General features: G+C 38.8%; 1 protein-coding gene across 2 annotated transcripts in view; it reads left to right on the top strand.

Annotated features, from left to right (window-relative positions):
• Nucleotides 1-26,559, top strand: part of SMARCA1 (SWI/SNF related, matrix associated, actin dependent regulator of chromatin, subfamily a, member 1) — a 279,079-nt gene that overhangs the window by 161,789 nt on the left and 90,731 nt on the right. The window lies entirely within an intron of this gene.

Raw genomic sequence — 26,559 nt, 5'->3', positions numbered from 1 at the left:
CCTTATACGAACCCTTTGAAATCAGACAAGTCACTTAACCTCTCTGTGTTCTAGGGTTCCTAACCTTTAAAATGGGGTGATATTAACTACCTTATATGGTTGTTATGAAGGTTAAAGAAATGGCAAAGCACATGTAGTGTGCTTAACAGTTTTTATCATGTGGTAAGCACACAATCTCTGGTAGTTATTATATACATTTATTCCTAGAACACAAACTTTAGAAAGTGACAGACCTGGATAGCATCTTTTCTTGCTCACCACTACATCTTTGCCCTCAGCTTCGGAGACTTGTGCTGCTTTCCTGGGCACAGAGACTCAGATTATCTCCTGCCCTACAGAGGGCTGAACAAGTGAGAGTTTGTAAGCTAAGTAGGATGTCATTTTGAGTCACCATTGCTCTAATTTATTTAGACATTTCTGAAGAACAATTGGAGTCCCTTCAGTTTTAATTTCCCTCCCTTCCCAGATAAATTTTCCAAATGTCTACTTCCTATTTGCTTGATCAAGGCCAGAGTTGAAGAAAACTGGCCTTCAATCTTCAACCAGGCTGAGAGCACCGTTTGGGCTCAAGAGCAAATTGTATTGGAAAAGTAGCAGAAGCACTGAAATGAATTGTCATGAAATGAGGCTTCAAATGAAAACACAAGGCAGAGCCTGATCCTAATTGGCAGTGGAGTTATTCAGGTAAGAAGCCAATTCCAAATGTCCCATTGCACAACTTTTGTAATATGCATTCCCCCTCCCTGCAATCACCTCCTTTAATCCACAGAAGGCCTTTGGAAGATGATGATCACTGGGTAAAGGTAACACTGAGTTATTTGACATTTAAAAAATCACTAACCCATAAACAATGTGTAGATATGGAAAATGTCTCTACTGTGGTACAGTTTGAAATGTTCCCTATGATAGGGTGAATAATGGTACCCCAAATATTTCCATGTCCTAATCCCTGGAATCCCTGGAATATGTTACCTTATATGCAAAAGGAACTTTGCAGATATGATTAAGTTAAGGATCTTCATATGGGAAGATTATTCTGTATTATCTGGCTGGGCCCAATGTCATCACAAGGGTCCTAATAAGAGGGACTCAAGAGGAGACAGAGGCAGAGGAGAAGGCAATGTGATGACAGAAGCAGAGATTAGAGTTATGCACTTTAAAGATGGAGGAATGGGCCAAAAGCCAAAGGAATACAGGCAGCTACTAGAAGATGACCAAGGCAAATAAATGGATTTTCCTTTCAGGGTCTCCAGTAGGAACCAGGCCTGTCTACATTGTGCTTTAGGACATTGAAACCTATTTTAGACTTCTGAACTCCAGAACCATAGGAGAATAAATTTGTGTGGTCTCAAACCAGCCCTCCAAATTCTCCAAGATATACTGGAAAGCCAGAAGTTCCCAATATTAGAATTATTGCTTTGGGTGATATCACTGAAAGACACAGCTGTTAAAAGCTTCTGCTGAAATGCAAAGGAAAAACCGTGTTAGGCAACATTAAGCCTGCTATGCCTTAATCTTCCTGGCTGGCAGAGAGCATGGAAGGGGACCCAGACTGCAGGGATTTCTGGGCCTTGGATTGTGAGAGGATAGACTTGATGGGTGGTATCTGTGTGGCTGGGTGTAGCAAGTGATACTTGGGATAAGAGGCTGCCAAAAAGGGGAAAGAGAGAACCTGAAAACTAAATTTCATTTATTACACTTTGTACTGGGACCAACTAGTGAAAAACTCACCTTGGATGGTGAGCATCATCTTTATGACTAATCTAGTTAGTTGTAGGCCTGTTCCATAGAGTTCCTGATGAACTCAAGGAAAGAAAGAACTTCTTGTGCTCTCCTATACAAATCTACAAAATGTCTGACTTTGGGACTGATAGCTCTTTGGTTCACCACTGTTGGTTTTTGTTTCTTTCTAATATTCTGACATCCTGCCACCTCTACTGCCCTTTCCTGCTGTCCTCTAAGTTCAGCTCTTTAGGCTAGGCCTGCCAGACACATTTTCTTTTCATTCCAAGAGACTTGAGTTTCCTGCTCCTAGGAATTCTTTGCCCTAACCTATAAACTTTCTACCAGCCTCTGGCTGGTTTTGATCAGATCTTACAGATTACTTGTGAAATGTCTCTTTCCCAGAGAGAATTCTCTTCCCCACTTTGCCTCTCCTCACCAAGTATTCTTATCTTTACAATAAGAAATAGCAGATTTATACATGTAGGATCTTGAATCCCAAAATCTGCCATCTGTATCTGTAATCATTACACTTGGTCACCTGCCTTCCCTACCTCTGATCTCACTCCCAGAGAACTCTAACAAAGGTCCAGAAAACTGATGAACTTTGAAGCTATTAGTAGCTTCACCTATCCCTTGTCTACCCCCACCATCTCCATTTGTAATTTGATGGCTTCAATATAAGGATCAGTTGGGCCTTAACCTAACAGTCAGAGAGACTATCTGATCTACATAGCTACTAAGGTCTTTCAGCAACCCAGGAAGGAGAGATTTCTTGTTTTCCAGGCTATTGCCTCAGAGTGAATATAATGATGTCACCAAAGTGATGCCTGTAGTCTAGGATATATAACAAATTCACTTATTAAACTATCAGGAGGCCTCAGACAAATCCATTCAAATGTGAGTGCTGACTTCCCAGGAAGTGGACAAGGGAGTTCAGGTGTTGTAAAGGAGCACTTCTAACTTGTTTACCAGGCCTAAGATGTATAATCACAAGGGCCCAAGAAGATCAAATAGCCCACATCCAATTCTTAGACAGCAAGACCTGATGTGGTCTGAATCCAAGGCTATGTTTATTATTGAATGGTGTTCTAGCACTTCAGTATATATATATATAATCACAAGGCCCAAGAAGATGTATAATCACAAGGGCCCAAGAAGATCAAATAGCCCACATCCAATTCTTAGACAGCAAGACCTGATGTGGTCTGAATCCAAGGCTATGTTTATTATTGAATGGTGTTCTAGCACTTCAGTAATACCTAGTGGTAGAACCAGGACTTGGGGGAGGTAGAATAGGCCAGATTGGAAGAGGCAAGACTTGGGAATTTAGGAGGGCTTAGTAGGTCAGGGGAGGGATGGGATGGGGTAAAGATGTAGTTCCAGGGTTTAATGATTTGGTTATCATAGGCTTGAGTATATGATGTACTTGATCAGGGTAGGTTCAGAATCAAATCAGACTACAGAGGGCTAAAAGCAGGTAAATATCCATAATGACAAACTAACCCAAGAACCAGGCTATTGGCCAAGCAGAAGTGAGGCAGTTGACAATGGTCATCCAAGCATTTGACAATTGGCAGAGTCCAGATTAGCTGGTGGTCAATTATCAAGGGACTGTGGTATGATATAGTATTGTATGATTATGTGGGATTCAGATCTAGATTCAGATTGGGAAACAGATTTTTCTGTAGAAAATTTAGTCCAACTAGAGGAAGGACTTTAGTCCAGGCAAGGAATCACAGGGGACGAAAGACATAGAAGGGCTCTGATTGTGGAGGTACTTGTATTCTGTCAGTGGAAAAATATGACTTGGTACTGAATTGCTGGGTTATTTCAATCTTCTCACTGGCGGTCGTCTCTAGTCTGTTATTCACAATGTAGCCAGAGGGAGCTTTTGAATATGTTAAGATCTTATTGCTTCTAATTGCTCTTAGGATAAAGACTTGACTCCACTGATTTCTATAAGGCTCTGCATGGTTTGGCTCCTGCCCACCTCTTCAAACTTGTCTTCTACCATTTTACTTTCACTCTTGGCACTCTAGCTGCACTGGGTTTCTATAGGATCTTTAGCTCCCTACGGTCTCAGAGCTGGTGCACATGCAGTTCCTTCTGCTTCAAGTATACATTACCTCTGTTTTTATCCTTCCAGTCTCAACTTAAATATCACTACATCAAAAAGGCCTTCTCTGATTCATGTATCTAAAGTAATTTTTCCTTATTCTTTTTTTTTAAGAGAGTGTGAGAGAGAGAGCACACAAATGGGGGAGAGGGGCAGAGGGAGAGATAGAGAATCTACGCTGAGTGTGGAGCCCAATGCAGAGCTTGATCCCACAACCCTGGGATCATGACCTGAGTGAAAATTAAGAGTCGGATGCTCAACTGACTGAGCCACCCAGGTGTCCCTCCTTATTCTCTATAATGGTTCTACTCCCCACCATCACTTACAAGTCACACTAACCTTGCCTACCAGGAGCAGCAAGTTCACCAGTTCCTATGCACCACTTCCATTAGGCTTTACCTCCTCAATAATCTCATCACCCACCACAATTCCCCACTGTCATGTCCACCACCACACCTTTCTTCATTAGCCATACTCTCTAGCCCCACCTATTACTGCCAGCCTCATCCACCTCTTCTAAAACCAATGCTTCTCTTCCTACCACTCCCTATTAGCTATACTCAGAAGCCCCACATACCACCATCAACCATATTATCCTTGCCCATCCAGCAGCTCCAAATAGTAGCAGATCTACCCTACTTACCCTACTAATTAACAAGGGCCCTCTTACTTACTGGTTAGGTATGAGCCTGCTTCAGTAATGTCTTCCCTGATCATTCAATCTGATTTAAATTTCCTTGTTTTCTATAACACCTTGCCCTTCTTCTTTATAGTACTAATCACAACAGCAATTATAATGATTAACAGTTGTCACCCCCAGAGAGTCTATGGCTATTTGTTCACTGCTATTTCCCCTTTACCTAGACATACTGTAGATCTCAAAATACACTTGATGAATCTCATTGTATCAAGTGTTACAGAAAAAAACCCCTGAGCTTGAAATAGTTAAATAATGTACTCAGGTTTCCATATGTCAAAATAGTTAAATAATGTACTCAGGTTTCCATAGCTAGTAAGTGCCAGAGCTAGAATTCAAACACAGAGACAGTTGACTATAAATCCCATGGGTTCTTAATAATTATGCTAGTTGTTTTTGCCAGACCATCAGCATCAGCATCATTTGGGAACTCATTAGAAATGCTGATTCTCAGGCACTACCATAGACTTACTGAATCAGAAACTTTGGAAATGTGGCCTAGCAATCTGTGTTCTAATAAGTCCTCCAGGTGACTCTGATGCATGCTCAAATGTGAGAACCACTGTACACTAGATTGCTTATTATATGGTTCCCTCTTGGTAAGAGATCCAGGTTGCACTCATGTATGCAAATAGCCCTAAGGGTACCTAACTATGGGCTCAGCATACTGTAGATGTTTAATAGTAGTGTTGAATAATGAGTGAATTGAGCTGTAGGGTGCATTAGTTTTTGAAAGACATATAGGCCTTTTCATCAAAACCACAGGAGGATAGTGAAAACACCATAAAAGGCCTAATATAAGGGGCATGACACTTGCCTGGAGAAAAGTTATTGAGATGAAATTATTCATTTATTACCTCCTCTTCTCTACCTTCTTCCTTTCAGGTCAATCATGTCCATGGAACTGTCTCTGACCCTAATGGATCATATTGATAGCTCTTTTATTTGGCTTCTTTATAGCATTCAAGCTATCCCTGGATTATATGTGGCAATGCATTTTTTGCGTGTCTAAGATATATAAATCATGGTCCCCATAATGAAACTGTATTCTCCCTAGCACACAGACTGTATCTTTCTTTTGTGTCCTCTAGTTTCTACTATGGGCTTAAGTGTTAGTAGCATGTTTGGATAATGTTTTAATAAATTATCTTGAGTGTGTGTGTGTGTCCTTATATCTAGCCCTTCCCATATTTAACAAAGACATCACCTAAGAAAAGGGTTAATATAGTAGGAGATCAGAAAACAAAAAAGTTAATTCTTAGCCTTTGAGTTTTAAAAACCTATTTGAGTTTCAGGAATCAAGACTTTTGAGCATAAAGAACTTAGAACGTACACTTCATGACATACACAATAAATCTAAAATGATATAAGACCAAACAGAGCCAGTTTTTCTCTCCCCAGACTAGATGAAAATTCCACGGGATGTGAGAGGAGTGAGAATTTGAGCAAAAGAGTGAGTCTCTGGTAAGTCCTTTAAGAAAGGTGGTGTAACCTGTCCCTGTGGGCCAAGGCCCAAGTTGAATAAATAATATAATACTCAAATGGGAAAGAGTGATGGAGAAATCTAAGCAAGAGACTGTGCCTTGCCTCTCCCCACATAGGGGAAGGCAATACACCTTGAAGAGTTCTGCTGAACCCAGCCTGGCACCAGAGCGGTAGAGGTGGCTGCATGTGTTCTATTTCAGGAGACAGGGCTTGAACAGTCTTATAATTTTCTGGTAAGGTATGGGAGGAGCCAAGTGTTTTCTAGATAACAACAATGTGCCCTGAGACCTGAGAAAACTTAAATTGAGGGTTGAGGAGGCACAGCAGTGATCTGAGTGCAACTTTGACTGAGACCTGAGTGTAAGTTGAATACGATCAAGGCCATGCATGAAAATGTACCTCTCAGTGGATTCCAGGGTGGATGGCAGAAGACAACTGGAGACTAAATACCTTCTGCTTGTCTTAGCCACAACCCCAGAGATTGTGAGGAATGCTTGAATTGACCATTTTATATTACTTGGAAATATGGGGACTCAAAATAGAGAAAGTTAAAAGAAAAGATTCTTAAGCATCTGTATTTGTGAGTTGACATTTATATCAACCCTACCAAGATACTCTGTATTTGGTTGACTGGATTGACTTGATGAACCAGAGCCTTCTTCTTGGGGCCAACATTTAGGAGGAAAGTGAATCAGAAGACAAGAAGCTCTTGCAGGGGATTGGGCAAGTTAGTATGTATTTAAGTGCTCCCTGAGTTGTCCTTGCCTCAGTATGCTTTCACTCCAACACTTCTCAGCTCCTCTAGTCTCAGTTGTGACAATAGTGTTCCAAATATCAAACAGTGCAATACCTGTGCTTAGTCAAAGAAGATTCTAGCTAGAGTCACTCAACTATTAAGGCAGGAAGGTGAATTCAGCCATTTTAGAGTTTTCTCATAAATACAGAGATGGAAACAAGAAGTTTTAAAATAAGCCTCAATATCCACTTTTATGTGTAGTTATAGATGTATGACTTGATCATTGATTTTAGCAGGTAAACAGAACTGGAAAGTTTCATATTTTTAACTGGGCTGTAGCATGAGTATTGCATTTGGAAGGGCCACATTATTTATTAAACCATGTGGGGCTGCTGTGATTATGCTATAGATAGGCAGGTCTCCAGAGTCAATTGGGCTTGTCGAATCACATTCAATGAATGTCCTCACATCTCAATTGAAGAAACCTGCTATTGAGGGACTCCTCTAGAGTAATCAATTAAAAGCAGTAGCATTAAGCAGCTAACGGTGCTGGAAAATCAATACCAGCATGGGGAAGAAACAATCCCCTGCAATGATTTCATGCAAATTTTTATTCTTATACCTAATGACATTAGGATCTACTAATGACACATAGCTCAAGGAGGGGCATCTTTTCCAGTTAAGCATAAAGCACATTTTTACCCCTATAAACTTGATGGCCACTTGGGAAGTCTACTTTCACTGCTGGGAAGCAATAGATTAAGGTAAGGCAGCCAAAGTTTCTATGTATTTCTCCTGTGGGAGGGATGGAGATAAGATAGAAAGAATGACTTTCTGGAGATTGGAATGGGTCCCTGAAAGGGCCAGAACCATTCCTCTTTCATTCACTAGACATCTTTTCACACTGGCTCTACGCCTTTAACTGCTCCTTTCCCACTCATGACCAGAGGAAGACTAGGAAAGACACCTATAGCTCAGCCCAAATTGCTTTGAGACTCCAGACTCCACTACTTCTCCCCAGTATTAAAACTTGTGGTGGGCATGCACTTTACTCTAATATATGGAGTGAATTAAGTACTGTATTTCTTTTATTCTCTAAACATAATTTAGTCTGCTAAGATGCCACATCCTTTCCTCAAATTTGGTAGAAAATTCTATCTCAGTTGTTATTGAGGCCTCCAGGATCATGTTAAGTTACTGGGTATCTTGAAAATCATAGGGAGTCTTCAGTCTACATACTGTATGGTCTCTTCAAGGCTAACAGCTCTGATGACTCTGGACCAAGCCAAGGAACAGGAGTTTTTATCCAGGTTGGTAGCCCCAGAGTGGCCAGGAGTCTAGCCTTCTTTGTATACCACATTGCTATTTTTCTCTGAGGTCTTGTCACCTGCTGGGCACTGTCAGGACACAGGGTGCCTATACTCTCCACTTGTAGAATCTATAAAACTTTAGTAGCCCTGCCAGTTTTAAGGATATTGTCTTTAAATTCTAAGTACCTCTTTATCTGAGGTACCAAATCTCAGAGCCACTTCCATTTTAGGACATCAGTTTAGCTCTTTGCCTCCTTTTGCCTTGGATTTAGAACACAGCATTCTCTTAACTTTGGCCTGAAGCTGTTGAATCTCCATGGTTTCCAAGTCACAAGGCTCATATTGCCCTGGGTAGGCTGTGTGCATGTGTGCATGCTAGTCTGTGTGTGTGTGTGTGTGTGTGTGTGTGTGTGTGCATGCATGTGTATGCTTCTGTGCATGCACATCAGGGGTAGGGTGGGAGAGGGTTTATGTTCTTTCTGAATTTTCCCTTTCTCATAATCCTCCCTGCTCCTCCACCCCCTTTCACATAGCAAACTCCTAACCATCCTTCAAGTCTCAGCTTATATGTCACTCTTTCAGTTAAGTTTTCCATGGCCCCATGCTCTAATTACATCCCCATAATACACATGCATAGCATGGCATAGCTTTTCTAAGTAGTACATACCATAATGGTAATGAGTTATTAAGGTGATTGTTAATATTTCTTTCTCTTACAGGTTTGTAAGGTCCATAAGAATAGAGACTAGCCTTTTTTGTTTATTGTTATATCCTTATTACTTCATAATATCACAAGTTTAGAATATGTAAAAGAAGGTGGAGTAAGTGAATAAATGAAGTGAAATCTTTCCACAGTTGTGAAGTAACAATTCAGTGGTCATTTTCTAATCTTTCTTTTTTTAGACTTATATAGTGGTAATAGATTATAGGATGAAAATAGACTATGCATTGACTTGTGCCAGAAAAGTTGGCATGGAGTTGTTTATGTTATCTTTTTATTATCTTTTTAAACATATGTAATATCTGTAGTGATATCTCTTTTTTTTTTATTCTTTATATTGCTAATTTGAGCCCTCCCTTTTGGATTTGTGTAATAAAGAATTTCTATTCTAAAAAACACTTGAACAGATATTTCACAAAACAGGATATTGAAATGATTAACAAGCATCATTAGTCATCAGGGAAATGCAAATTAAGACCACAATGACCTCAACTCTCAGGAAGGCTAACATTAAAAAGACTAACACCACCAAGTATTGTCAAGGATGGGGAGCTCCTGGAACTCTTATTCACTGTTGATTGGAATGTAAACTGGTACAACCACTTTGGAAAACTGACAGTATCTACTCAAGTTGAATATAGATGTATCCAATGACCTAATAAATCTGTTCCTGTATATATACAACCAACAGAAATGCATATATGTGTACATCAAAAGATATGTACAAAATGGTTATAGCAGCATTATCTGTAATAGTACCAAATGGAAAGCAATCCAAATGTTCATCAGCATTGGAATAGATAAGTAAATTGTGGTATGGTATATTTAAGTAATAGAATGTCACACAGCAATTAAAAAGAGTGAACTATACTCTTATGTGGATCCTGAGAAATTTAACAGGAACCCATGGAGGAGGAGAAGGGAAAAAAAAAGAGGTTAGAGTGGGAGAGAGCCAAAGCATAAGAGACTCTTAAAAACTGAGAACAAACTGAGGGCTGATGGGGGGTTGGAGGGAGGGGAGGGAGGGTGATGGGTATTGAGGAGGGCACCTGTTGGGATGAGCACTGGGTGTTGTATGGAAACCAATTTGACAATATAGTTCATATATTTAAAAAAAAAGAAAATTTTAACTTGCAAAAAAATAAAATAAAATAAAAAGAGTGAACTAAATTACATCAAACAACTGGATGAATCTCACAAAGATAAGGCTGATTAAGAAGTCAGATGCAAAAGAGAACCTATTTATATGAAGTTCAAACACAAGCAAAATTAATCTATGGTGACAGAAATCAGAATAGTGGTAGACCAGGAGGGACACGAGAGAGGCTTTTAGGATTCTGATCTAGTTCTCAGTCCTGATATAGGTGGTGGTAATACAGGTATGCTCACTTCATAAAAATTAATTTGTACAAGTAAGATGTATCCTTATTATATATATGTTATACTTTAATTAAAAGTTTATAAAAATAAATAAAACAAGAATAAATATATTAAAGGAGAGGAGGGGATTACAGTGGATGATTTTTAAGGTTCTCTCCAGCTCTAACATGTTTTTATCTCATGTGAAAATGCTTTCAAATTAAAAAGTTCTCTACAAGTATAAGGTCTTTTACTGTTACCAGTGGTACCTGATCTTTATTAGTGATTTCTTGAGCAAACAATGGGAAATAATTTACTTAAATGTCTATGTATTTATTTTCTATTTGAAAATTTAAGTTACCTATCTGCTTTTCTGGTTATTGTTCATCTTCCAATTCCTTTGAACTTTTCTGTCAAGACCCTGCATGAGAAGCCAGAGACAAATATCATGGAGAATAATCCTGAATCTTAAATTTTGAGCTACCAATAAACAATGACAAAGCCTCTAAATTCAAGGTTCAAGGTTAAAGGAAAATGGTTCATGACTTCTTTGAGTCAGCTGTGGCTTTGCATTCCTCAGACTAAGTTTTCTACTTAAATACTTAATGGAAATAATAATGATTTCCACAATCATTTGACCTCTGTTAGGAGTCCATAATTCTAAAGTCAGGAGAAATTAATGCTAGAAGAATAGTAAGATACATTTGACATTAATTTTCAAATTAGTCATTCAAATTGTATCATTTTATCACTTTCTTTTCCTTGGCCTCATTGGTAAAACTCAGTTAATGAATCTACCAGTAAAGCACAGTTGATTAAGTGGTTTACTTATTCTGAGAGATGAGGCTTTGGCTTCACTGAAGCCACTGAGCTTATTCAAAACCCAATATACAATTTTTTTTTTACTTCGAAGTTTTTCTCCCTTTGAGGTATTCTATTTATTAAGAACTCAACTTTCCTGGTATCTAAATGAAAGTTTCCTTTTAAGGTATATCGCCTTTCTAATTTGTGGCCTGGGAAAAAATGTCAGAAAATTCTTTAAATCTATTTAGTGAAGTATTTTAAATGCTCATCTTGCACTTTTGAGTGAAGTGTAATTTACATTTCATAAAAGTACAAGCTGAGCAGTAAGCTGTAAGTAATTATCATATAATTAAATGTCTACTATGAAGGGAATGAAAATGTGAGCTCCTTCATGCTTTCCGTGACTGGGTTATGCAATGGCAAATTAAATTACAGCTCTTTATCTCAGGAGGCTCCAGGGAACCAATTCAGGGTTTGAAGAGATACCTCTGAGTTGCCAATATAGTTTCAGTAGGAGGCTGAAGTGATGAGTTCACTGTCCAAGCAGGCCATATAAAAATGGATTCTGTAGCTTAGGTTTTAGAAATGGAAACCAAAGTGTCTATCCCTCTCAGTGACTTTGAAAGCCCCTTTTCCCTATGTTAATATTTATAAATGGGAAATAGCACCATGATAATTAATACTTAATTATCACCATAGATAAATTTTATTGTTTTCAAATTCACAAAGCAGTTGGATTTGGGGATGATATTCAAATACATTTGTAATTAGGTGAAATGCTCCCTCTAATCTGATTTTGTTTAATATCACTTAAAATATGCATTGAGTTCCTGCTAAGTTCAAGATGTCACAGGGCATTCAAAGGTTAAAAAGACATGATCCCTGCCTTGTGGAAGATTATAGTCAGGAAGGGGATAAAAGTTATGCACACAAACTACAAAACAAGGCAAAATTGGATAGTTATCAGAGAATACAAGGTGTGGAATAGCTCAGGGGAAGAAGCAATCATTTCTATTTCTGGCTAGGTACAGCTGGTCAGGTTTCAGGAAGATGGTATTTAATCTGGTGCATGAGAAATAGACTGATTATAAGAAGACATATTGAAGAGACCATGAGCAATGATAGATGTGGGAAACTAGCACAGGGGCTTCAGGTTATGAAGTTGACAAATTTTGTTACTTATTCAACAGTCAGGGTGGCAATGTATCTAAATTTGTGAATGCAACTATTGGGTTTTTCAGACTTTCTCCCTAGTCAAAACCTATAATGTGATATTTTTTACACTTTACATTGGAGCATTAGGTATAGTGAAAGATATGGATGAAAATGGAGATATGGAGCTGGGTTATAAAAGCTGTTGTGTAGATTTTATGCAAGGAAACATTCAATTAAAAAATCTTACTGATGGACTATTGTGTGCCAGGTATTTAAAAAATCATGGGGAGTATAGAGATGAATACCTTCCCTGCCCACAGGAAACTAATTTAGAGGAGGCTATGCATGAGAAGTGCTGAGGGCACCTATCCTAGACAGGATATGAGGGGTCAGGAGAGGCATTCTAGAGATGGTGATGTCTGAGTTGAAATATGAAAGAGAGTATGGGCTTTCCTGAAACAGAAGACATAGGAAGAATGTTTCTAAGCAGAAAAATGAGAAGAACATTATAAGCAGAGAGAATATGCAAAGTCCCCAAGGTGTAGATAGCCTGGAGAATTCCTAGGAGTGCTAGGCTTGAACCTAGGGTGTGAATTGAATGCTAAAGAGATGAGGCTGGAGGGATCAATAGGGAGCTCACCCTGGAATGCCTTATAGAAGCTATTTTAGTGATCCAGGTGAAGATGACACAACTCAGAATTAAAAATATAGTAGTGGGGCGGGGGCATTTGGGTTGCTCAGTGGGTTGAGTGTCCCACATAGGCTCAGGTCATGATCTCATGGTTTGTGAGTTCAGGTCCCATGTCAGGCTCTGTGCTGACAGCTCAGAGCCTGGATACTGCTTCAGATTCTGTCTGTCTCTCTCTCTACTCCTCCCCTGCTCATGCTCTGTCTCTTAAAAATGAACAAAAACATTTTAAAAAATATAGTAGTGGGGAGGAAGAAGAGGGCATACGTCCATCTGAGAGAGATTGAAGGGGTATAATTGACAGGACTTGTTAATCAATGAAACGTAAGTGTTAAGGTACATAATAGAGTGCAAGGATGAAGTTCAGGCTTGGACTTGGGTGTCAGGGAGAGCCATTCACTCAGAGGGGGAACACAGGTGGATGAGAAGATTTGAGGGGGAAGTCATGAGATAAGTTTTACCTATGTTGAGTGTGAGAGGCCAGTCAGATATCCAAATGGAGAAAATAGCAAAAAGTTGGATATATTATTTGGAGTACAGGAAGGAATGTATTTGAGCTGCAGATATAGTTTTTAGAGTCACAGTATCAGGAGTTGCAAATCCAAATGTCTACAGGATCCAGGCAGGTAACATAAATGGATGACTCAGTCTGGGGCTGATATGGGGTAAAGATAAAAGGAGGAGATGTACATAGGCTCTGCCCAGGGCATTCAAGTTGAAAATAATCTAGTAAGCCAGCTAAACAAAACCCAGCTACAAAGCCATATGAATTTTCAAGCAGCCAGTTTTCCACCTTTGATAGAGATCACAATTAGCCATAAAGGGAATGTAGAGTTTTGGCAGAGAGAATGTAGAGTACAGAAAAAAAAAAAAATAAATAAAACCAAGGGCATAACTCCAGAGGAGAAATATAAGGAATAGATAGATATTTGGGGTTAGGGGAGAAGAGAGTAAGAGAGAAAGAGAGAGCAAGAGCAAGCCAGGCAAGAAAAATTAACTGAATTTGCACCATGGAGGGGATTGCTAACTTTGCTAACTTTAACTGAAATCATTTCATTGGTGTGGTGGGGGCTGAAACCAGATTGTAGTGGATTGAGAATTTAATGGAGGAAAAGAAGTGGAGACTGAGTATGGACAACTATTTCAAGATATTTGGCTGTGAATGAGAGGTGAGCAGTTGGGTGATAGTTGGTTATTTATACATGCATGTATACCAGGAAAGACATGAGCGCAACTGTATGCTAAAGGGACAGGGTAAGGTTGAATATGGAGGAAAGAAAATGATCTGTCAGTTATCTGAGGTCCCTAGAGAGGTGGAACCAGAGGAGATTCAGAGCACAGGTGGAAGGATTAGCCTTGAGGTAAGAAGAGTGGCACCTACCCTACTGAATTTGAAGATAATTTCATTTAACAAAGATTTATGGAGCTTCTGTACTCTACTAGACACTGTTATAGGTGTTAAAGATGTAGCAGTTTAAAACAGCAGGAAAAAATTTCCTGTTGTCATGGAGCTTATGTTCCAGAATGAAGTATGTACAAGAACAAATACATATAAGCTGTGCTTGGGCTTGAAGCAGACTGTGGTTGAAACATTCTTGTTGACCTTTGTTGTTCTTTAATGACCTATATTTCCTCTGTGACTGATGCAGGAGATCTCAGAACAGTAGGCTCGGAAGATGTTGGAGGAGGTTTGCAATAACTACTGTGGTTCATGTAATAGAGGGGTCTAGGAACAAACAAAGGTACTTCTGAGTAGCAACGAGACCTATAATTGTCTTGTAGTGGAAGAGGGATCCACTGACTTTTCTGTAAAGGACAAGACAGCAAATATTTCAGGCTTTTCAGGCCAGAAGCTATCTGTCACAAGTACTCAACTATGTTGTTGTAGTACCAAAGCAGCCATAGACAATAGATAAATGAATGGGCATGGCTGTGTTCCAGAAAGACTATTTACCAAAACAGGTGGAAGTCTGGATTTAGCCTGTGGGCCTTAGCTTGCCAACTGCTGTAGTAGAGTATTCACAGGATGACAACTGCTTCATAAGAAAATTTTATTTGACAGCACCAAGGAGGTGGGTAGGAGGGTGGAGGACAGTGCATTGGTTCAGGTGAGTCTTAATAAGGATCTGGAGCAGTGGGAATGGAAACTAGCATTGGAGCAGTGGGGATGGAAAGGCCAGGAGAGCAAGGAGAGATACAGTGTAATGCCAGTCAGGGAAGGAGTTGATAATCAATTATGTCAGATACTGCAGAGAGGTCTAGGAAACTGGGGCTAGAGAAGAGGATTTGTTATTGAGGAGGTTGGTGCTCCCCCTTTCTTGAAAAGTTTTCCAAATTTTATCAACACATTGCACAATTGTAAAACATAAAATAGTTAACAGGCCCCGCCCATTCCCTCTCTTCCTTCACATCCAGCCTGCTAGAAGACCAACACTTAAGTCTTCTGACTACTCCTTCTGGTAGTTGTTTTCCATTTGTATAAATAATATGCTTTTAGTGCTATTTCCTGTTATATGAATTCTAGACAGAATCTATTGACATTTTCTTATGGAATATGGAGATTTAATACTTTTACTTTACCCTCTGCTTATCATCTTTTCCCTATATCCACTCAATATAATTAAATCATCATCTTTGTTCAAATCAGTATGCTGTATTTTTCTTAGAATAGCTATGTAAGTATGGTTCACTGCTGAGCCAAGTAACATACTATGATTCTTATGTCTTTCAGTATACAACTTTTTGTTCATCCTGGAGTTAATAACTGTTTCATATTTTGCTTAATTAGAAACAATAATTATTTTAATTAAACTTTTTATTTTGAAATTAATGTACATGATAGTTGTGAAAAATAATACAGGGAGATTCCATGTCCCCTTTATCTAGCTTCCTAAAATGGTAACATCTTGCAGAACTATAGTACACTATCAAAAACAGGATTTTGACATTGATAGACTCAAGATACAGAATATTTCCATCACCACAGGATCCATTGTTTTGTTTTTCTTTTAAAAAAATTTTAAACGTTGATTCATTTCTGAGATAGAGAGACACAGAATGTGCGCGGGGGAGGGGCAGAGAGAGAGGGAGACCCGGAATCCGAAACAGGTTCCAGGCTCCAAGCTGTCAGCACAGAGCCTGATCCGGGGCTTGAACTCACGAACCATGACATCATGACCTGAGCCAAAGTTGGACGCCTAACCAACTGAGCCACCCAAGCACCCCTGTTTTGTCTTTTTGTAGCTACCCCCACTACCCTTCCACCCTCACCCCCTCCTTAACCTGTGGTAACCACTAATCTGTTCCTCATTCTAAAATTTTGTCATTTCAAGATTCTTAAATAAATAGAGTAATATAGTATGTAGCCTTTTGAGACTATTTTTTTTTCTTTTCACAAAGAATAATTCCATGGAGATTTATCCAGGTTGTTGCATGTATTGATAGGTTAAGCCTTTTTATTACTGTGTAGTATTTCATGGTATGGATGTATCACAATTTAGTCATTCATCCATTAAAGAACATCTAGGTTATTTCCAGTTTTTGTTTATTATGAATAAAGCTGCTGTAAATGCTTCTGTACAGGTTTTTGTGTTAACATAAGTCTTCATTTCTGTGGGACAAATGCCCAGTAATACAATTTCTGGGTTGTATGATAATTGCATGTTTCACTTAAAGAAAGGGCCATACTGTTTTCCACAGTGTATATACCATTTTATATTCCCACGAGCAACATAGGAGCAATCCAGTGTGCATCCTCACCATCATTTGGAGTCACATTTTTTTATATTAGTTATTTTGACAAGTTTATACTAATATCTCATTGTTTCAATTTGCAGTTCTCTACTGGTTAATGATGAACAACTTTTCAGGTGCTTATTTGCCATCTGTACATCCTCTTCAGTTAAATAGCTGTTCATGTTTTTCCCTATTTTCTAATAGGATTTTTAAAATTTTGAGTTTTAAGTGCTCTTAATATGTTCCAGCTAAAAGTCCTTTGTCAGATTTGAATTTTGCAAATATTTTCTCCTACTCTGTAGTTAGTCTTTTCATGCTCTTAACAGGGTCTTTTTCAAAGCAAATATTTTTAATTTTGATAAAGTCCAATTTATCAATTTTTCCTTATGAATTGTGCTTTTGTTGTCAAGTCTAAGAACTCTTTGCTTAGCCCTACACCTCAAACGTTTCTCCTATGTTTTTTTTCTAAAAGTTCGATAGCTTTGTATTTTAAATTTAAATTTTTTTTCAACGTTTTTTATTTATTTTTGGGACAGAGAGAGACAGAGCATGAACGGGGGAGGGGCAGAGAGAGAGGGAGACACAGAATCGGAAACAGGCTCCAGGCTCCGAGCCATCAGCCCAGAGCCTGACGCGGGGCTCGAACTCACGGACCGTGAGATCGTGACCTGGCTGAAGTCGAACGCTTAACCGACTGCGCCACCCAGGCGCCCTATATTTTAAATTTAAATGCTTGACCAGTTTTGAGTTAATTTTTCTATAAGGTATGAAATTTATTTTTTATTTTTTATTTTTTTCAATATATTAAGTTTATTGTCAAATTGGTTTCCATACAACACCCAGTGCTCATCCCAAAAGGTGCCCTCCTCAATACCCATAACCCACCCTCCCCTCCCTCCCACCCCCCATCAACCCTCAGTTTGTTCTCAGTTTTTAAGAGTCTCTTATGCTTTGGCTCTCTCCCACTCTAACCTCTTTTTTTTTTTCCTTCCCCTCCCCCATGGGTTTCTGTTAAGTTTCTCAGGATCCACATAAGAGTGAAACCATATGGTATCTGTCTTTCTCTGTATGGCTTATTTCACTTAGCATCACATTCTCCAGTTCCATCCATGTTGCTACAAAGGGCCATATTTCATTCTTTCTCATTGCCACGTAGTACTCCATTGTGTATATAAACCACAATTTCTTTATCCATTCATCAGTTGATGGACATTTAGGCTCTTTCCATAATTTGGCTATTGTTGAGAGTGCTGCTATAAACATTGGGGTACAAGTGCCCCTATGCATCAGTACTCCTGTATCCCTTGGGTAAATTCCTAGCAGTGCTACTGCTGGGTCATAGGGTAGGTCTATTTTTAATTTTCTGAGGAACTTCCACACTATTTCCCAGAGTGGCTGCACCAATTTGCATTCCTACCAACAGTGCAAGAGGGTTCCCGTTTCTCCACATCCTCTCCAGCATCTATAGTATCCTGATTTGTTCATTTTGGCCACTCTGACTGGCATGAGGTGATATCTGAGTGTGGTTTTGATTTGTATTTCCCTGATGAGGAGTGACGTTGAGCATCTTTCCATGTGCCTGTTGGCCATCTGGATGTTTTCTTTAGAGAAGTGTCTATTCATGTTTTCTGCCCATTTCTTCACTGGATTATTTGTTTTTCGGGTGTGGAGTTTGGTGAGCTCTTTATAGATTTTGAATACTAACCCTTTGTCCGATATGTCATTTGCAAATATCTTTTTCCATTCCGTTGGTTGCCTTTTAGTTTTGTTGGCTGTTTCCTTTGCTGTGCAGAAGCTTTTTATCTTCATAAGGTCCCAGTAGTTCATTTTTGCTTTTAATTCCCTTGCCTTTGGGGATGTGTCAAGTAAGAAATTGCTACGGCTGAGGTCAGAGTTTTTTTCCTGCTTTCTCCTCTAGGGTTTTGATGGTTTCCTGTCTCACATTCAGGTTCTTTATCCATTTTGAGTTTATTTTTGTGAATGGTGTGAGAAAGTGGTCTAGTTTCAACCTTCTGCATGTTGCTGTCCAGTTCAACCAGCAACCATTGGTTAAAGAGACTGTCTTTTTTCCATTGGTTATTCTTTCCTGCTTTGTCTAAGATGAGTTGGCCATACATTTGTGGGTCTAGTTCTGGGGTCTCTATTCTATTCCATTGGTTTATGTGTCTGTTTTTGTGCCAATACCATGCTCTCTTGATGATTACAGCTTTGCAGTAGAGGCTAAAGTCTGGGATTGTGATGCCTCCTGCTTTGGTCTTCTTCTTCAAAATTACTTTGGCTATTCGGGGCCTTTTGTGGTTCCATATGAATTTTAGGATTGCTTGTTCTACTTTCGAGAAGAATGCTGGTGCAATTTTGATTGGGATTGCATTGAATGTGTAGATAGCTTTGGGTAGTATTGACATTTTGACAATATTTATTCTTCCAATCCATAAGCACAGAAAGTTTGTCCATTTCTTTATATCTTCTTCAATTTCCTTCGTAAGCTTTCTATAGTTTTCAGCATACAGATCTTTTACATCTTTGGTTAGATTTATTCCTAGGTATTTTATGCTTCTTGGTGCAATTGTGAATGGGATCAGTTTCTTTATTTGTCTTTCTGTTGCTTCATTGTTAGTGTATAAGAATGCAACTGATATCTGTACATTGATTTTGTATCCTGCAACTTTGCTAAATTCATGTATCAGTTCTAGCAGATTTTTTGTGGAGTCTATCAGATTTTCCATGTATAATATCATGTCATCTGCAAAAAGTGAAAGCTTGACTTCATCTTTGCCAATTTTGATACCTTTGATTTCCTTTTGTTGTCTGATTGCTGATGCTAGAACTTCCAACACTATGTTAAACAACAGCGGTGAGAGTGGACATCCCTGTCGTTTTCCTGATCTCAGAGAAAAAGCTCTCAGTTTTTCCCCATTGAGGATGATGTTAGCTGTGGGCTTTTCATAAATGGCTTTTATGATGTTTAAGTATGTTCCTTTTATCTCGACTTTCTCGAGGGTTTTTATTAAGAAAGGGTGCTGAATTTTGTCAAAGGCCTTTCCTGCATCGATTGACAGGATCATATGGTTCTTATCTTTTCTGTAATTAATGTGATGTATCACATTGATTGATTTGCGAATGTTGAACCAGCCCTGCAGTCCAGGAATGAATCCCACTTGATCATGGTGAAGAATTCTTTTTATATGCTGTTGAATTCGATTTGCTAGTATCTTATTGAGAATTTTTGCATCCATATTCATCAGGGATATTGGCCTGTAGTTCTCTTTTTTTACTGGGCCTCTGTCTGGTTTAGGAATCAAAGTAATGCTGGCTTCATAGAATGAGTCTGGAAGTTTTCCTTCCCTTTCTATTTCTTGGAATAGCTTGAGAAGGATAGGTATTATCTCTGCTTTAAACGTCTGGTAGAACTCCCCTGGGAAGCCATCTGGTTCTGGACTCTTATTTGTTGGGAGATTTTTGATGACTGATTCAATTTCTTCGCTGGTTATGGGTCTGTTCAAGCTTTCTATTTCCTCCTGATTGAGTTTTGGAAGAATGTGCGTGTTTAGGAATTTGTCCATTTCTTCCAGGTTGTCCAGTTTGTTGGCATATAATTTTTCATAGTATTCCCTGATAATTGCTTGTATCTCTGAGGGATTGGTTGTAATAATTCCATTTTCATTCATGATTTTATCTATTTGGGTCATCTCCCTTTTCTTTTTGAGAAGCCTGGCTAGAGGTTTGTCAATTTTGTTTATTTTTTCAAAAAAGGAACTCTTGGTTTTGTTGATCTGCTCTACAGCTTTTTTTTCAGATTCTATATTGTTTATTTCTGCTCTGATCTTTATTATTTCTCATCTTCTGCTGGGTGTGGGGTGTCTTTGCTGTTCTGCTTCTATTTCCTTTAGGTGTGCTGTTAGATTTTGTATTTGGGATTTTTCTTGTTCTTGAGATAAGCCTGGATTGCAATGTATTTTCCTCTCAGGACTGCCTTCGCTGCATCCCAATGTGTTTGGATTGTTGTATTTTAATTTTCATTTGTTTCCATATATTTCTTAATTTCTTCTCTAATTGTCTGGTTGACCCATTCATTCTTTAGTAGGGTGTTCTTTAACCTCCATGCTTTTGGAGGTTTTCCAGGCTTTTTCCTGTGTTTTTGATTTCAAGCTTCATAGCATTGTGGTCTGAAAGTATGCATGGTATGATCTCAATTCTTGTACACTTATGAAGGGCTGTTTTGTGACGCAGTATGTGATCTATCTTGGAGAATGTTGCATGTGCACTCGAGAAGAAAGTATATTCTGTTGCTTTGGGATGCAGAGTTTGAAATATATCTGTCAAGTCCATCTGATCCAATGTATCATTCAGGGCCCTTGTTTCTTTATTGACCGTGTGTCTAGATGATCTATCCATTTCTGTAAGTGGAGTGTTAAAGTCCCCTGCAATTACCACATTCTTATCAATAAGGTTGCTTATGTGTGTGAGTAATTGTTTTATATATTTGGGGGCTCCTGTATTCGGCGCATAGACATTTATAATTGTTAGCTCTTCCTGATGGATAGACCCTGCAATTATTATATAATGCTCTTCTTCATCTCTTGTTACAGCCTTTAATTTAAAGTCTAGTTTGTCTGATAGAAGTATGGCTACTCCAGCTTTCTTTTGACTTCCAGTGGCATGAAAAATAGTTCTCCATCCCCTCACTCTCAATCTGAAGGTGTCCTCAGGTCTAAAATGAGTCTGTTGTAGACAGCAAATAGATGGGTCTTGTTTTTTATCCATTCTGATACCCTATGTCTTTTGGTTGGCGCATTTAGTCCCTTTACATTCAGTGTTCTAGAAAGATATGGGTTTAGAGTCATTGTGATGTCCATAGGTTTCATGCTTGTAGCAATGTCTCTGGTACATTGTCTCACAGGATCCCCCTTAGGATCTCTTGTAGGGCTGGTTTAGTGGTGATGAATTCCTTCAGTTTTTGTTTGTTTGGGAAGACCTTTATCTTTCCTTCTATTCTAAATGACAGACTTGCTGGATAAAGGATTCTTGGCTGCCTATTGTTTTCTGTTCATCACATTGAAGATCTCCTGCCATTCCTTTCTGGCCTGCCAAGTTTCAGTAGAGAGATCAGTCACGAGTCTTATAGGTCTCCCTCTATATGTTAGAGCACGTTTATCTCTAGCTGCTTTCAGAATTTTCTCTTTATCCTTGTATTTTTCCAGTTTCACTATGATATGTCATGCAGAAGATCAATTCAAGTTACGTCTGACGGGAGTTCTCTGTGCCTCTTTGATTTCAATGCCTTTTTCCTTCCCCAGATCCGGGAAGTTCTCAGCTATTATTTCTTCAAGTACACCTTCCGCACATTTCCCTCTCTCTTCCTCCTCTGCCATACCAATTATGCGTATATTATTTCTCTTTAGTGCATCATTTAGTTCTCTAATTTTCCCCTTATACTCCTGGATTTTTTTAATCTCTCTTTTTCTCAGCTTCTTCTTTTTCCATGATTTTATCTTCTAGTTCACCTATTCTCTCCTCTGCCTCTTCAATCCGAGCCGTAGTTGTCTCCATTTTATTTTGCAGTTGATTGATAGCATTTTTTTTAGCTCCTCCTGGCTGTTCCTTAGTCCCCCGATCTCTGTAGCAAGAGATTCTCGGCTGTCCTTTATACTGTTTTCAAGCCCAGGGATTAATTTTATGACTATTACTCTAAATTCACTTTCTCTTATATTCTTTAAATCATTCTTGATCAGTTCGTTAGCTGTTGTTATTTCCTGGACGTTTTTCTGAGGGGAATTCTTCCGTTTTGTCATTTTGGATAGTCCCTGGAGTGGTGCGGGACTTCGGGGCACTTCCCCTGTGCTGTTTTGAATAACTTGTGTTGGTGGGCGGGACCGCAGTCAGACCTGATGTCTGGCCCCAGCCCACCGCTGGGGCCACAGTCAGACTGGTGTGTGCCTTCTGTTCCCCTCTCCTAGGGGCGGGATTCACTGTGGGGTGGCGTGGCCCGTCTGGGCTACTTGCACACTGCCAGGCTTGTGGTGCTGGGGATCTGGTGTATTAGCTGGGGTGGACTGGCAAGGTGCACAGGGGTGGGAGGGGCAGGCTCAGCTCTCTTTTCCTTTGGATATCTGCTTGGTGGGGGGTCCCTGTGGCACTGGGAGGGAGTCAGACCCACCGAAGGGATGGATACACAGAAGCACAGTGTTGGGTGTTTGCGCGGTGCAAGCAAGTTCCCTGGCAGGAACTGGTTCCCTTTGGGATTTTGGCTGGGGGATGGGTGAGGGAGATGGCGCTGGCGAGCACCTTTGTTCCCCACCAAGCTGAGCTCTGTTGTCCGGGGCTCAACAACTGTCCCTCCCGTTGTCCTCCAGCCCTCCCGTTCTCCGAGCAGAGCTGTTAGCTTATAACCTTCCAGATGTCAAGTCCCTCTTGCTGTTGGAACACATTCCTTCCGGCCCCTCCGCTTTTGCAAGCCAGACTCGGGGGCTCTGCTTGGCCGGCAGGCCGCCCCTCCGCCCCAGCTCCCTCCCGCCAGTCCGTGGAGTGCACACCGTCTCGCCACCCTTCCTACCTTCTTCCGTGGGCCTCTCGTCTGCGCTTGGCTCTGGAGACTCCATTCTGCTAATCTTCTGGCGGTTTTCTTGGTTATTTAGGCAGGTGTAGGTGGAATCTAAGTGATCAGCAGGACGCTCGGTGAGCCCAGCATCCTCCTACGCCGCCATCTTCCTAGGATCCCCCCTAAGGTATGAAATTTAGATGCATGTTCATGTTTTGACTATGCATGTCCAGTTGCTTGAGCACTATTTGTTTAAAAGCTTATCTACCCTTTATTAAATTGCTTTTATACCTTTGTCAAAAATCAGTTGGACATATTTGTATGGGTCTTTTTATGGGTTCTCTATTTTATTCCATTGATTTAAGTGTCTCTGTGTCAATATTACATAGTCTTGATTGCTGTGGCTATATAATAAATCTCGAATTTGGGTAAGCTGATTCCTCCCACTTTATTCTTTTGTGAAATTGTTTTAGCTATCCTAGATCCCTTGCTTTTCCATATACATTTTAGAATAATCTTGTGTATATCTGTGAAAATATATTGCTGGGTGTTTATAAGAATTGCATTAAATCTATATATTAACTTGGGGAGAATTTAGATGTTTAGTATGTTGAATTTTCCACCCCATGAACATGTCATATGTCTCCATTTATTTAGATCGTATTTGACTTCTTTCATCAACATTATGTAGTTTCTAGCATGTAAGTTCTGTATGTATTTTGTTAGATTTACCCTTAGGTATTTATTTTAAAAGCAATTTTAAGTGGTATAGTATTTTTAATTTCAGTGTCCGTGTGTTCATTGCTGTTTATATAGAAATACAATTGATTCTCATGTTATTATCTTATATCTTGCAACCTTGCTGAACTGACAAAAACTCAGTTTTGGAGGGTTCTTTGGGTAGATTTATTAGGGTATTCTATGTGGACAATCATGTCATTTTCAAATAGGGACACTTTTCTTCCTTCATTTCCATCTGTATGCCTTTTCTTTTCTTGCTTTATTGTACTGACTAGACCTTCTAACACTATGTTGAATAAGAGGGAGTGAGAATTGACATCCATGCCTTGTTCTTGATCTTAGTGGGGGACCATTCAGGCTTTCACAATTGAGGTATGTTAGCTGTAGGCTTTATGTAGATGCTCTATATCAAGTTGAGAAAGTTCCTCTCTATTCCTATTTTCTGAGAATTTTATCATGATGGTGTGGAATTTTTTCAAATGGTTTTTTTCTACATCAATTGATATGATCATGTGATTTTTCTTCTTTAGCCTATTATATTATGAGGGATTGCATTGATTAATTTTTCTAATATTATATCAGTCTTGCATTCTTCATATAAATTGTACTTGATCTTGGTGTATAATTAATTTTATGTGTAGCTGAATTGTTTTTTCTATTATTTTGTTAGACTTTTACTTATGTAGTCATGAGAAATATTGGTATGTACAGTTTTTTTTGCACTATATATCTGGTTTTGGTATCAGGGTAATACTAGTTTTATCAAATGCATTATGAAGTGTTTCTTCCTCTTCTATTATCTGAAAGATACTGTGTGGAATTGGCATTTATTCTTTAAATGTTTGGTATAATTCTACTAAATTTAATTTTATTATAGTGGTACTCAAATTATCTATTTTATATTGGGTGAGGTTGTGGTAGTTTGGATTTTTTGAAGAATCAGTCCATATTACCTAAGTTGTTGAATTGTGTGTATAGAGTTTTTCATACCATTCTCTTACCATTTTGTTGTCTACAGGGTTGTGGTGATATCCCCTGTTTCATTCTTATATTGGTGATTTGTGTTTTCTTTTTATTTCTTTGTCAGTCTTTCTAGAGGTTTGTCAACTTTATTGGTCTATTTATTTATTTCAGGTTTGTAGATTAATTTCTTAATAAATAGGTTAAAGAGAAGTTACATCTTTGCAATATTGCAATTTTCTACTAATAAACACAACCTATATCTACTTGTTCCCATAGTCTTTTCAGTTTTTTATATGCCAATATAACAGCTATTCATTTATTATAGTAATATATAATTTGCTTACCAAAAAACTAATTAAAGAAATTTTGAAGGGGCACGTGGTGGCTCAGTTGGTTAAGCTTCCAACTTCCACTCAGGTCATGATCTCACAGTTCATGGGTTCGAGCCCCACGTCGGGCTCTGCACTGACAGCTCAGAGCCTGGAGTCTGCTTCAGATTCTGTGCTTCCCTCTCTCTGCCCCTCCAACACTTGTGCTCTCCCTCTCTCTCTCTCTTTCTCTCTCTTTCAAAAATAAACATTTAAAAAAACAACAACAAAAAGAAATTTGGACAACAGAAACATAATATAAAAGAAAATACAGAGGTAAATAACAATCCCATATAGTTGTATCACACATAGAAATCCACTGTAAACAGTCTCTCTCTCGTGTGTGCTGGGCACTATTATGCAGCATATTTAATTTCACGTTGTGTAAAAATGAAGCTTCACATTTGATCTCATGATAGTAGATATTCTCTAAAGTACAATTTATAACTGCCAACATTATATCACATAAATATACTACAATTTATTCAACCAGTCTTCAGTTGTTCAACATTTCACGGATTTTTTTGGTAATGTTTTATTTTTTTAAGTGGCACTACAGTGAACAAACACACTTATAAATATGTATATGTTCTCTTGGTTCTTTAATTGTTTAAATTTTTAAATTTTAATTCAATCCATGTTACTTAACATATAGTGTAATAATGGTTTCAGGAATATAAATTAGTGATTTATCTCTTATGTGGATCCTGAGAAATGTAACAGAAGCCCATGGAGGAGGGGAAGGAAAAAAAAAAAAAGAGGTTAGAGTGGGAGAGAGCCAAAGCATAAGAGACTGTTAAAAACTGAGAACAAACTGAGGGTTGATGGGGGGTGGGAGGGAGGGGAGGGTGGGTGATGGGTATTGAGGAGGGCACCTTTTGGGATGAGCACTGGGTGTTGTATGGAAACCAATTTGACAATAAATTTCATATATTAAAATAAATAAATAAATAAATAAATAAATAAATAAATAAATGATTTATCAGTTACATATAACACCCAGTGGTCATCCCAGCAAGTGCCCTCCTTAATGCCCATCACTCATTTAGTCCATCCCCCCCCCCACCTCCCCTCCAGCAACCCTCAGGTTGTTCTCTGTATTTGAGTCTCTTATGGTTTGTCTCCCTCTCTATTTTTATCTGATTTTTCCCCTTTCCCTTCGTTCATCAGTTTTGTTTCTTAAATTCCACATATGAGTGAAATCATATTTGTCTTTCTCTGACTGACTTATCTATTAGCTGAATGTATCTATTAGCATAATACATTCTAGTTCCATCCTCAGGAAACAAGTTGTTAATGAGGATGTAGAGAAAGGGGAACACTTTTGCACTCTTGGTGGGAATGCAAACTGGTGCAGCTGCTCTGGAGAATAGTATGGAGGTTCCTCAAAAAATTAAAAATAGAACTACTCTTTGACC

This window comes from Neofelis nebulosa, chromosome X (assembly GCF_028018385.1).
Source record: "Neofelis nebulosa isolate mNeoNeb1 chromosome X, mNeoNeb1.pri, whole genome shotgun sequence".
NCBI classification, from domain to species: Eukaryota; Metazoa; Chordata; class Mammalia; order Carnivora; family Felidae; genus Neofelis; species Neofelis nebulosa.
This window is presented reverse-complemented; position numbering and strand designations above follow the sequence as displayed.